The sequence below is a fragment of the Dasypus novemcinctus genome, chromosome 17, assembly GCF_030445035.2.
Source record: "Dasypus novemcinctus isolate mDasNov1 chromosome 17, mDasNov1.1.hap2, whole genome shotgun sequence".
Classification (NCBI taxonomy): domain Eukaryota; kingdom Metazoa; phylum Chordata; class Mammalia; order Cingulata; family Dasypodidae; genus Dasypus; species Dasypus novemcinctus.
In genome coordinates, this window is record NC_080689.1 from 19,502,523 (window position 1) to 19,516,569 (window position 14,047).

The 14,047-nt window shown below is 40.3% G+C and overlaps 1 long non-coding RNA gene across 1 annotated transcript in view; it reads right to left on the bottom strand.

The window, feature by feature from the left end:
* The window catches only part of LOC111762831 (uncharacterized), a 58,587-nt gene extending 44,778 nt beyond the window's left edge, over window positions 1–13,809 (bottom strand). Inside the window, exon 1 of the long non-coding RNA XR_011646084.1 lies at window positions 13,179–13,809. This is a non-coding gene — a long non-coding RNA (uncharacterized lncRNA). The remainder of the gene's footprint in view (window positions 1–13,178) is intronic.
* Between the last annotated feature and the right edge of the window lie 238 nt (window positions 13,810–14,047).

Here is a 14,047-nt window from a genome sequence, read left to right on the forward strand (position 1 = left end):
TTAGATAGAATAACCAGACAGATGATCAAACAAGGAAACAGAGAACTTGAACAATATGATAAATGACTTAAACCTAACAGACATATACAGAACACTGCATCCAAATTCAGCAAGTTACACATTCTTCTACTCCATAAAAGATCCTACTCCAGGATAGGCTGGATGTTAGGACACAATGTAGTTCTCAGTAACTATAAAAAGATTGAAATTATATCAAGCACCTTCTTGGCGGCAGACTTGGCCCAGTGGTTAGGGCGTCCGTCTACCACATGGGAGGTCCGCGGTTCAAACCCTGGGCCTCCTTGACCTGTGTGGAGCTGGCCCATGCGCAGTGCTGATGCATGCAAGGAGTGCCCTGCCAGGCAGGGGTGTCCCCCGCGTAGGGGAGACCCATGCACAATGAGTGCACCCCATAAGGAGAGCCGCCCAGCATGAAAGAAAGTGTGGCCTGCCCAGGAATGGCGCCGCACACACGGAGAAATGACACAACAAGATGCCGCAGCAAAAAGAAACACAGATTCCTGTGCCACTGACAACATAAGCGGACAAAGAAGATGCAGCAAATAGACACAGAGAACAGACAACCGGGGTGGGGGGAAGGGGAGAGAAATAAATAAATCTTTAAAAATAAATAAATAAATAAAGCACCTTCTCAGATCATAATGGAATGAAACTGGAAATCAATAATTGACAAGGGAAAGTAAATTTGCAAATGTGTAGAGGCTGAACAATATACTCCTGTAAAATCAGTGGGTCAAAGAAGAAATTGCAAGTGAAATCAATAAATACATTGAGACAAATGAAAATGAGAACACAACTTATTAAAACTTATGGGAGATTGAAGCAAATGTGGCTCAAGTGATTGGGCTCCCATCTACGATATAGGAGGCCAATGGTTTGATTCCGGGGGACTACTGGTGAAGGCAAGCTGCCTGCACAGCGAGCTGACCTGAATGGAAAGCTGGCCCACATGGAGTGCCTTGCAGGGCACTGGCCTCTGAGGAGTGTTGGCCCACACAGAGTGCTAGCCCATGCAGGAGTGCTGGCCCACATGGAGAGCTGGCACAGCAAGGTGGCACAACAAAAAGAGACACAGAGGAGAAACAATAAGAGACACAGCAGACCAGGGGCTGAGGTGGCACCAAAGATTGAGTGCCTCTCTCCCACTCCCAAAGGTCCCAGGATCAGTTCCTGGTGCCACCAAAAGAGAAGCCAAGCAGATACAGAAGAATGCACAGTGAATGGACACAGAGAGCAGACAGTGAGGGGTGGGGTGAGAAATAAGGAAAAATAAATAAATCTTAAAAAAAAATTTATGTGAGGGAAGCAGATGTGGCTCAAGTGATTGGGCTCCCTGTGTGAAAATAATTATATTTGAACTTTGTATGACCTGTTCCTTATTATAAATGTCGCACCTGTTCTTTTGTAGATGTTGCCTTATTGTAAATGTTGCAGTTGTTCCCTATTATTGTATATGATGTTGCAGTTCTGATAGCAAACAGCTGCTTGGTATTTTCCAATAAATACTACGTGGAAACTAGAATTGAGGCTCTCAGTTCCAGAAGCCGTGAGTCCCCTGGTCCCATCTTTATCTCCTCTCTTGTGTCTTTCTCTCTGTCCTTTATTTTGTAAAGTTCTGCTTTGCCTTCCTTTGAGCCAACCTATTGCTGAGCTGATCTCAGCAACTGCTGCCCAACCAGGGACCCTCAAAGGAGCTCAGCAGCTCCCTTCTACCACTTGGGAGTTCCCAGGTTTGGTTACTGGTTCTCCTGGAGAAGACAAGCAAAACAGTGAGCTGGCATGACAGGAAGGTGTGGCGAGCAGATTCAACAAGATGAAACAACAAGGAGACACAAAGAAGAAAGACAGTGAGAGACACAAGACAGCAGGGAGCTGAGGCAGCTAAAGTGATTGGATGTCTATCTCCCATGTGGGAGGTCCCAGTTTCGGTTCCTGGTACCTCCTAAAGAAAAGACGAGCAGACACAGAGAGCATAGTGAATGAACACAAGAGCAGACAGTGAACACAAAGCAATGAGGAGGGTAATAAATTTAAAAAAAAAATAAATCTTTAAAAAAAATTATGGGATGCAGTGAAGGCAGTATTGAGAGGAAAATTTATAGCCCTAAATGCCTATATTAAAAAAGAAAAAGAGCGAAACTCAAAGATTTTTTTTCCTTTTTTTTAATTGATTTTGTAAAAATATTACATTAAAAAAATATATGAGGTCCCATTCAACCCCAACACCCCCACCCCGAAACTCAAAAGATTTAACTGAGTAACTAGAGAAACTAGAAAAAAGAACAACAAACCAATCCCAAAACAAACAGAACAAAAGAAATAAAAAGATTAAAGCAGAAATAAGTGAAATTGAGAACCAAAAAAAAACAATAGAGAAAACCAATAAAACCAAAAGCTGTTCCTTTGAGAAGATCAATAAAATTGATAAACCCCTAGCTAGACTAACAAAGACAAAAAGAAAGAAGGTGCAAATAAATACCAACAGAAATGAAAGGGAGGAAGTTAACAACTGACCCCAAAGAAATAAAAGAATCATAAGAGGATATTATGAGGGAAGTGGACTTGGCCCAATGGATAGGGTGTCTGCCCGCCTACCACATGGGAGGTTTGTGGTTCAAACCCCAGGCCTCCTTGACCCGTGTGGAGCTGGCCCAAGTGCAGTGCTAATGCATGCAAGGAGGACCGTGCCATGCAGGGGTGTCCCTCGCGTAGGGGAGCCCCATGTGTAAGGAGCATGCCCGTAAGGAGAGCCGCCCAGCGTGAAAAAAGTGCAGCCTGCCCAGGAATGGTGCCGCACAACAGACAGCTGACACAACAAGATGATGCAACAAAAAGAAACACAGATTCCCGGTGCTGCTGATAAGGATAGAAGCAGTCACAGAAGAACACACAGTGAATGCACACAGAGAGCAGACAACTGGGGGGGAGGGGGAAGGGGAGAGAAATAAATAAAAATAAATCTTTTTTAAAAAAAGAGGATATTATAAGAAACTGTATGTCAAAAACTAGACAACCTAGATGAAATGGACAAATTCTTAGAAATGAGCATCCTACACTGATGCTACAAGAAAGAGAAGAGGGAAGCAGACTTGGCCCAGTGGTTAGGGCTTCTGTCTACCACATGGGAGGTCCGCAGTTCACACCCTGTGCCTCCTTGACCCGTGTGGAGCTGGCCCATGCGCAGTGCTGATGCACGCAAGGAGTGCTGTGCCATGCACACAGGGGTGTCCCCCGCATAGGGGAGCCCCACGCACAAGGAGTGCGCCCCGTAAGGAGATCTGTCCAGCGCGAAAGAAGGTGCACCCTGCCCAAGAATGGCGCTACACACACGAAGAGCTGACACAACAACAAGATGACACAACAAAAAGAGACACAGATTCCCGTGCCACTGACAACAACAGATGCAGACAAAGAACACACAGCAAATAGACACAGAGAACAGACAACTGGGGTGGGAGGGGGGAAGGGGAGAGAAAAAAATAAAATAAATAAATCTTTTAAAAAAAAGAAATAAAAGAGCTTAACAAACCAATTACATTTAAAGAGAGTGAATTCATCATCAAAAATCTCCCAGCAGACTTGGAGTTGTCCTGGGTGGTGCTACAGGGACAGTTACTGGACATTGTATGTCCTCTCATGGCCCACTGGGTGGACTGTGGGAGAGTGTGGGCTATGATGTGGACCATTGACCATGAGGTACAGCGGTGTTCAGAGATGTATTCACTGAAGGCAATGAATGTCTCATGATAATTGAGGAGGTTGTTGTTATGGGGGGAGGAGTGGGGTGAGGGGGGTATATGGGGACCTCATATTTTTTGAAAGTAACATTAAAAAAAAAATAAAGACAAAAAAAATTTTTTTAATTAAATTAAATTAAATTAAATTAATGTGGGGAAAAAAATCTCCCAGCAAAGAAAAGTCCAGAACCAGATGGCTTCACAAGTGAATTCTACCATGCATTTCAAAAAGAATTAATACTAATCCTGTTTAAACTCTTCCAAAAAATTGAAGAGGGAAAATTACCCAACACATTCTAATAGTAAGGGCAGATAAAGCTACTACAAGAAAACAAAATTACAGACCAATTTCTCTAACAAACATAGGTGCAAAAATTCTCAACAAAATATTTGCAAATCAAATTCAATAGCATATCAAAAGGCTTATACAACATGACCAAGTGGGGTTTATTCCTGGTGTGCAAGGCTGGTTCAGCAAAAAAAAATCAATCAATGTAATACACCATATTAACAAGTTGAAGGAAAAAAACACAAGTTCCTCTCAATCGATGCAGAAAAGGCAGCCAACTCAATGGGAGAAAATATTTGAAAATCACATATCCAATAAGGGTTTAATATCCAGGATATATAATGAGATGTTACAAGTCAACAATAAAAAGACAAACGACCCAATTAAAAAATGGGCAAAAGACTTGAATAGACATTTGTCCAAAGAAGAAATAACAATAGAAAAAAACACATGAAGAAATGCTTAACATCACTTATTGACTGTGGGTGGGAATGCAGCAAAGTATAGCCACTGTAGAGGACTGTTTGGCAGTTCCTAAAGAAGTTGAATATGGACTTGCCACATGATCCTGCAATACCATTCTTGGGTATATAACCAGAAGAACTGAGAGCAGTGACACAAACAGGCATCTGCATACTGATGTTCATAGCAGCATTATTCATTGACTGCCAAAAGTGGAAACAACCAGGTGCCCATCAACAGATGAATGGATAAACAAATTGTGATGGAATACTATGCAGCTGTAAGAGGAAATGAAGTGGTAAAGTATATGGCAACATGGATGAAACTGGAGGACATTATGTTGAGTAAAGCAAGTCAAACACAAAAGGACAAATACTGTATGAACCAAATATATTATGTAGCATATTGTATAATTCAAAAAAATTTTTTAATGTGTCCAGTACATTTAACTAATAATGGATGTTTTTATTCAACTGTGTTTTCTTTATATTTTTAATTGTTTATATTTTCAATTATTAAATGTACAAAATAAAGTTTAAAAAAAAATCAGTTGGGGAGCAGATGTGGCCCAAGCAGTTGTGTGCCTTTACTTCCCACATGGGAGGTCCCGGGTTCAATCCTCAGTCCCCAGTACCTCAAAAAAAAAAAAAAAAAAAAAATCAATTGGTCATACCTCCTCACAATTAAACACTTTTGCACCTCAAAGAACTTTTTCAAAAGGGTGAAAAGGCAATCGACTCAATAGGAGAAAATATTTGGAAATCACTTATCTGATCAGGGTTTAATATCCAAGATATTTATAATGAGATGCTACAACTCAACAATAAAAAGACAAACGACCCAATTTTTAAAAATGGGCCAAAGACTTGAATAGGCATTTGTCCAAAGAAGAAATACAAATGGAAAAAAAAAAAACACATGAAGAAATGCTCAACATCACTAATGATTAGGAAAATGCAAATCAAAACTACAATGAGATATCATTTCACACCTATCAGAATGGTCACTATAAAAAGACAGAGAACTGTAAGTGTTGGAAAGGATATGGAGAGATGGGAGTACTTATTCACTGTTGTTGGGAATATAGAATGATGCACCCACTGTGGAGGACTGGCAGTTCCTAGAGAAGTTGTATATAGATTTGCCATGTGACCCTGCAACACCACTATATATATACCCAGAAGAACTGAGAGCAGTGACACGAACAGACATCTGCACACTGATGTTCATAATGGCACTATTCATGATTGCCAAAAGTTAGAAACAACCCACGTGTCATCAACCAACAAATGGATAAACAAATGGATTCACACGATGGACTATTAGGCAGCTGTAAGAAGAAATGAAGTTGTAAAGCATATGACCACATGAATGAACCTGGAGCACATTATATTGAGTGAAGCAAGCAAGACACAAATGACACATATTATATGATTGTGTTACTATAAACTATATTTTGTAACATATTGTATGATTCCATTTATATAAAATATAAGTCCATTTATAAAGATGAAATTTGGTTAGTGGTTATATGGAGTTAGGGCATATTAAGTGGTGTGGAGTTTTTCTTTTCGGAGTTATGAAATAATTCTAAAATTTTTTGTAATGATGAATGCACAACAGTGTGATTGTACTAAAGCCATTGATTCTGTATTTTAGATAGAGTGTATGGTATGTGAATACATCTCAATAAAACTACTTAATAAATAAATAAATGTATAAAAATAGCCAGAAATAGCAGCTGTGTACAGCAGGGGAAACAGAGAAATTGAGAGATGAAGAATTTTGTTTGTCTGTTTTTTGTTTTTTGTTTTTTTTTTTATTTTTTTAAAGATTTATTTATTTAATTCCCCCCCCCCCTCCCCCGGTTGTCTGTTCTCTGTGTCTGTTTGCTGCGTCTTGTTTCTTTGTCTGCTTTTGTTGTCGTCAGCGGCACGGGAAGTGTGGGTGGCGCCATTCCTGGGCAGGCTGCACTTTCTTTCGCGCTGGGCGGCTCTCCTTACAGGCGCACTCATTGCACGTGGGGCTCCCCTACGCGGGGGACACCCCCGCGTGGCAGGGCACTCCTTGCGCGCACTCCTTGCACACATCAGCACTGCACATGGGCCAGCTCCACACGGGTCAGGGAGGCCCAGGGTTTGAACCGTGGACCTCCCATGTGGTAGACGGACGCCCTAACCACTGGGCCAAGTCCGTTTCCCTGTTTTTTGTTTATTATTGTTGTTGTAATAAAAATACTCTAATAATGAATGAAGTGATGAATGCATAACTATGTGATTATACCAAATACCATTGATTGTACATTTTGGATAGATTGTATGCTTTAATAATATGTATCAATAAATTTGATTTGTTAAAAAAAAGAAAAAATCAATTGGTCATAGGTATGACGGTTCATTTCTGAACTCTCAATTTTATTCCATTGGTCAATAGATCTTTTCTTGTGCTATTGATTACTATAACTCTGGTAATAAGTTTTATTCCTAGATTTTTTTTTCTTTTAATTGCTATAGTAAATGGAATTGTTGTCTTGATTTCCTTTTCAGATTGTTCATTGCTGGTGTTAAAAAAAACACCACTGATTTTTGCAGGTTGATCTTGTTCCCCTCCACTTGGCTGAATTTGTTGATTAGGTCTAATAACTTTCTTGTGGAGTCTGGGGTTTTCTATATATAGGATTTTGTCATCTGCATGTAATGAAAATTTTACTTCTTCCTTTCCAATTTGGATGGTGTCTATTTCTTTTACTTGATAATTGCTCTGGCAGAACTTCCAGCACAGTGTGGAATAGCAGTGGTGAAAGTGGGCAGCCTTGTCATGTTCCTGATCTTAGGGGTAAAGCTTTCAGTCTTTCAACACTGAGTATAATATCAGCTGTGAGTTTTTCATATATGCCCTTTTTCATGTTGAAAAATTCCTATTTTCCTGAGTATTTTCATCAAGACAGGATGCTAGATTTTGTCATGACTTCTTTGTGTCAACTGACATGATCGTGTGCCCCAGCTGTCTTGTTTGCAGAAACTGACAATGTCATCCTAAAATTCATATGGAAATACAACAGATCCAAAATATCCTAAGCAATCTTGAAAAAGATGGAGGCTTCACATTTCTCTATTTCAAAATTCACTAAAAACTACAGTAATCCAGACAGTGTGGTACTGGTACAAGGATGAACATACAGATCAATGGAACAGAATTAAGAGTTCCAGAATAAGCACTTACATTTGTGGCCAACTATTTTTCACCAAAGGTGTGGAGACAGTTCAATGGAGGAAAGACTAGTCCTTCAACAAGCAGTGCTGGGAAAACTGGATGTTCACATTAAGAAGAACAAATTTGGACCCATTTCTCAAACCATATACAAAAAATTAACTCAAAATGGATCATAGACCTAAATGCAACAGTTAAAATTTATACCTAGTTTCCCATTTGGAACTGCAGTAGTATAGTGATTTTATAAAAGAGAGAGCAATTATTCTAGCCCATTAACCCCAATGGCAATTAGTTTAGGGATGGACATGTGATCCAATTCTGGGAAAACTTCTGTGAACATTTCCTGAGTCCTGAGAGATTTCCACAGGAAAAGGCAGCACCCTTCATCTTTGGGAGATGGTATGTCTGGATTTGAAGCCTTGACCTCCAGCAACCATCTTCCTAACAGTCTGATATTGAGGTTAACACCGAGGATGATAGATCACAGGGAGAATGGAAAAAAACAAAACAGGATTCCTGATGACATCATGAACTGCTGCTAAAAAAAAACAAACCTGATGCTTGCACATCTCTGGATTTCCTCTTAAGTAATTAAATTATGTAAAATATTTCCTTCTTGTTTAAACCAATTTGAATTGATGTTTTTGTTACTTGAAGTTTAAAGCATTCTTACTAATAACAGGGTAAATTCTCCTTCTTTAAAATGTCTGCACTTGAGTGATCAATAACTACCTGAATTGATCACTTAAAGGCAGTATTGTGGGAAACGGACATGTGGTTCAAGTGACAGAGCTTCCGCCTACCATATGGAAGGACCTGGGTTCGGTCCCTGGGGTCTCCTGGTAAAAAAGAAGAGAAAGCGTGCCTGCGTGGTGAGCCACTGCCCGCACAAGTGCCTGCGTAGTGAAGCTGGTGCCCCGTGCAAGTGAGTCACGGAGCAAGATGACGACACATGAAAAGAGAGACAAAGGGAGCATCAAGGTGAAACACAGCAGAAACCAGGAACTGAGATGGCACAATTGACAGTGAACCTCTCTCCCCATCAGAGGTCTCCAGGATCGAAACCTGGTGAATCCTAGAGGAAAGAAAATGAGAAAAGAAGACAACACAGACAGCAAAAACAGCAGGGTAGGAGGAGGGGAAGGGGGGGGAATAAATGAATAAATCTTAAAAAAAAAAAAAAGGCAGTATTGTGTGGTACTTAAGAGTTCCTGTGTTAGAGTTAGACTGACCCGCTTTATATGTCAGGTCTGCCACTAATTAACTCTGTAAATTTTGGCAATTTCCTTAATGTACCTGTTCTCTGGCATTCTTTCAAAATCGGGATAATAATATTACCCAGTCTGATTTCACCCAGACTGAGAGCCAAAGTCCTTACACTGGCCTACAAGGTCTTATGTTATCTGGCCCTTATCACCACATCTCTTGTCACTGTCCTTCTCCCTCTTTTGATCCAGTCACAGTAGGTTACTTTCTTAACTTTAGATCTTTTGCCCCAGCTCTTTCCTCCTCCTGACACACTGTTGCCTTAAATACCTATATGCTTACTCCCTCAGGCCTTTCAGCAGCCAGGGGACCAGAGAAGTATGAAGACAAGCTGGACCCTGCCAGACACTTCTGTGTCTATCCATCGCCGTATCTAAGAAGACCTCTGAGGGTAATGGCCACTGTTTCACTTTCACCTTCCAAGTCTTCTAACTTGAAGCATACAGGCAAGGGAATTCTGGCAAATATAGTTCAAGTTTAGCCAAGTTAAACCAGAGTCTCTTGAGAATACAGGCAGTGCCTAATGAAAGAAGATGGACCAATATGTCAAGCCCTCAATATTAGTGCATGTAACTATGAACCTTATTCTTAAAAAATAGCAACTTAGTGGTTACCATGGGTATATTAGTTATCTAAAGGGATGCTGAGGCAAAATACCAGAAATTGTTTGGTTTTTATAAAGGGTATTTATTTGGGGTAGGAGCTTACAGATACCAGGCCATAAAGCATAAGTTACTTCCCTCACCAAAGTCTATTTTCATGTGTTGGAGCAAAATGGCTGCCAACATCTGTAAGGGTTCAGGCTTCCTGGGAACCTCCCTTCCAGGGTCTTGCTTCTTTCTGGGTTCAAGGTTCCTTTCTTCCCAGGACTTACTTCTTCCTGGCCTCAGGGTTCCTCTCTTCCTGGGTTTTGCTTCTCTTTCCTCTCTTAGCTTATGACTCAGGGCCAAGCTTAAAGCTTCAACATCAAATTCCAGCATCAAAACTCCAACATCAAAATCCCTCAACTCTGTCCTTTGCCATGCCTTTTTTATCTGTAACTCCACATCCACCAAGGGATGGGGACTCAATGCCCTAATGACGCAGCCCAATCAAAAGCCCTAATCATAACTTAATCATGCCCAGGTACAGACCAGATTATAAACATAATCCAATATCTATTTTTGGACTTCATAACCATATCAAACTTCTACAATGGGTTTTGAGGAGAGGAGGAGGGAAGAAAAGATGGCGCTTGGGGCATTTTTAGGGCATTGGAATTGTTATGCATGATCTTGCAATGATGGATACAGGCCATTATGCATTTTGTTATAACCTATAAACGTATACAGTACAAAATGTGAACCATAATGTAAACCATTGATCACGATTAGTGGCAATGCTTCAGGATTTGTTCATCAATTTTAACAAATGTACCACACTCATGTAAGATGTTATTAATAGGGGAAAACGGGGGAGGGGTGGGGTATGTGGGAATCCCCTATGTTTTCTATGTGACTTTTCTGTAACCTAAAGCTTTGAAAATAAAGTGAAAAAAATAAGACACTGGGGGAACATACAGAAGCAATTGTCACTGTACATAAAAGATATCAATCAGCTCTTATGGGGATGAAAAACACAATGCCAAAAAAATTTATTTTTTTATTTATTATTTTGGGCTTTGCTTTTGGGGAGGTTTTGGATTGCAGAAGAGTCATAACTGTGGCAGAGGAAGAGGATCACTGCTGTGGGGTGTCAGTGGTGGCGAGATGTGTAAGGAGGGGTGCCATCTGCGGCATGCCCCTATGGAAAATGAATGTATTCAAGTGGTCATGGAGTGTGGTCTTCGTGGATGGAGGCCCACACAATAACCAAAATAATATTGAATTCCCACCCTGGGGAGTCGTGCTACATTCTCTAATAGAGTGGTAAGACTCCCTAGAGAACATGGGCAGTGCCTAATGGAGGGGCAGACCAATATGCCAGGCCCTTGATATTGATGCTTATACTTATGAACCTTGTTCTTGTGAAACTGAAACTTGGCCTAGTATTATATATTGCCTAAGAGTTACCTCCTGAAAGCCTCTTTGTCGCTTAAATATAGCATCTCTCTAAGCTGAACTCAGCATATAAATTTACTACCTTCCCTGGGCATGGGACATGACTCCCAGGGATGGGCCTACCTGGCATGGAGGAATTATTATCACATGCAAGTAGCAACGCATTTGGAAAAAGACCTTGACCAAAAGGGGGAAAAGTAAGTATTAGTACAAATGAGTTTTTATGGCTAAGATATTTCCAGGTGAGTCAGGAGGCCATTCCAGAGGTTATGCTTATGCACATCTTAGGAGGATCTCACTGACTGCCTCAGTAAACAGTACCTCAAAACCATCACACTCTTCATGTCTCTGCTCAGATATCACCTCTTGAATTATGCCTACTCTGACTAACCTATTTAAAATTGAAACTCATCTTATCTCCTATGAAGACTTGCCATTTTCAAATTCTGCCTTCCATCAAACATCAGGAGTTAAGCTTGCTAAGTTCTCTGCAACTTTAAAATGTGGGTTGCCTCTCCTCCAATTTCCAATAATAGTTTCATCACTTACTTCTAAGGTCTCATAAAGTCTCTTTAGCATCCATATTCCTACCAAAAATCTCTTCAAAGCACTCAAGGCCTTTTCCATCAAGCATCTCACAATTCCTCCAAAATATATACCTTACCCATTTATAAAACCATTACAGCATTTTGGTATTTGCAAAAGCACTTTCCCCACTCCTCAATACCAAATTCTGTATTAATAAGCCAAAAGAGTGCTGATGCAAAGTACCAGAACTCTGTTGACTTTTATAAAGCATATTTATTTGGGGTAGTTGCTTACAGTTACAAGGCCCTAGAGTCCAACTCAAGGTACCATAAGAGGTACTTTCTCACCCAGAGTCTTTTGACACAAGATGGTGGGCAATGTCTGTGAGGGTTCAGCCTTCCTCCTTCTGAAGGCTCCATTGTCTGAGTTTCTTCCTATCTCAGCTGTAGGCTTACAGCTTACATAAGGCTCCTCTTTCTCCCCAGCTAGTTTCCAAGATCAGCTGCTCTTTCTCTCCACAAGTTCAGCTGTAGACTATCGGGCTCATCTCTCTTCCTGGGGCCATGTCTATGGAGTGCTCTCACTTTCTGCATATCTGCTTCTATGCCTCTACTTCTGTGTGAGTCTGTTTTATCAGCCCAAGTGGGCTGGGATTCCACGTGGAGTTGCACTCTGATGTGGTTGGGTCAAAGCCCTAATCTTAACCTAAGTTAATCAGATATCTCAGCTGTATCTAATACAATCAAAGGGTTATCATACCAGAGAAACAGACCAATTTACAAACTTAATCTATATTTCATTTTGGAATTCATAATTAATATCAAACTGCCACAAGTACCACCCGGGCAAAGCTCTGACAAGCAGAAATGTGAATTTATTGAATGACCAAACAATTTCACACTTTCAAAGAAGTCTGAAAAGAAGACAGCAGTCCTTATTGGATAAGTTTTTAGTGAAGCTGAGAAAGAGTATGTCAGAGCCTGTGGTGCAAGTTGAGAAAAGGCAGAAAAGAGAAAGAACACCTGAAGTGCAAGTGCCCAATGTTCTATTGGAGGGGGACTCTTCGTCCAAGCAACACTCCATGTAACCTCTCCTCTTCACCACTCTCCTCCCACCATCCCCTTAGGCTACTGAGTCTTCTCAGTAAAGGTAAATTAAATTTTTTATTTTATTTTATCTATTTTTTAATTTTTAGGTTTACTTCTTATGTAAAGTAATGATATACAACCCTATCATTTTACATATTGCTTTAAAAATGTACATTGTCTTTGGTTAGGAATGCATTAAATTTATTTACATTATTCCGTACGGGAAAAATTTGTTTGGTACTTGTTTTTGGTACTCATCACACCTCCTGGAACCAATTAACAACAAGGATACCGAGGTACCACTGTATATTCAAAAGACCTCTTTTAAGTCTATTGCTGATTATTCTAATCTGCACTTTGACCATAAAGTTTTGCACAGGAAATTTTGTTTTTAGTTATTGGCTTATAACCAAATTGTCCCCAGTGCTTTAAAATTAAATCTACAACATTTTTCTTTACTTCAGAGCTTTGCTTACTTCCCATTTTGACTTTGACCAACCTTGGATGAGTAACACTAACCCTACAATATACTCACTGAGGTCACTGAAGCCTCAAGGGAAACTGGTTTCTCTCATGTTCTGCTGCTTTTAGGATTCTCAGCACTTAAGGTAGGAGGCCCCACCATTCCCCATTCCCCAGAGATAACAGGACTCTGGTGGTTGCTGGACTGAAAAAGTGGATGTCCAACCCCAACGGTCAAGAATTTTACCAGGTAACAATCTCCTCAAAGGTTGTGGGGTACCTCTGGACTCTTGCCTGGAGTAGGTAAATTGACGTTGACACCTGGATAGTCATGAGAGAAAGCATGGTTGTTAATGCCAGTGGAAGTCTGGGAGACAGGAGTGTCTCAAATTTGCCATCCCCAGAACCACAGGGCGGGGCAGAAGTTGTCATGGCTACAAACAGGAAAGAATAGTTACCAACACAGTGGTGAGTATGTACACCCAAGGGTGAGGCCAGTCCTGAAATAACCATAAGCAAAGGCAAACTCAGTTTAGAATTACCATCACAATAGCAAGCACACAGGAGGGCTAGGCTTGACTTGACATTACCATCAATGAAGGTAAATTTAATTTAGAATTGGGTGTAGGGGAGAAGCTAATTTCAAAATAACCATAATCAAAGATAAGTTCAGTTTAAAATCACCATCACTATTGCATGCATACACAAAGGTAAGGCTAGACATGGAGTAACCATAAACAAAGGTAAACTAGTTTAAGATTACCATCACAACAGTAGGTCTAGACTAAATCCATCCATTTACAGCAATTTCAGATAATATAATGACATCTTATATAATATCTTAACTATTAGTTACTGTTTCTAGTAAGTTTTTACTTAAAAACAAATTGGGGAAAGCAGATATGACTCAAGTAATAAAGCTATATACGTTATGGGAAGACC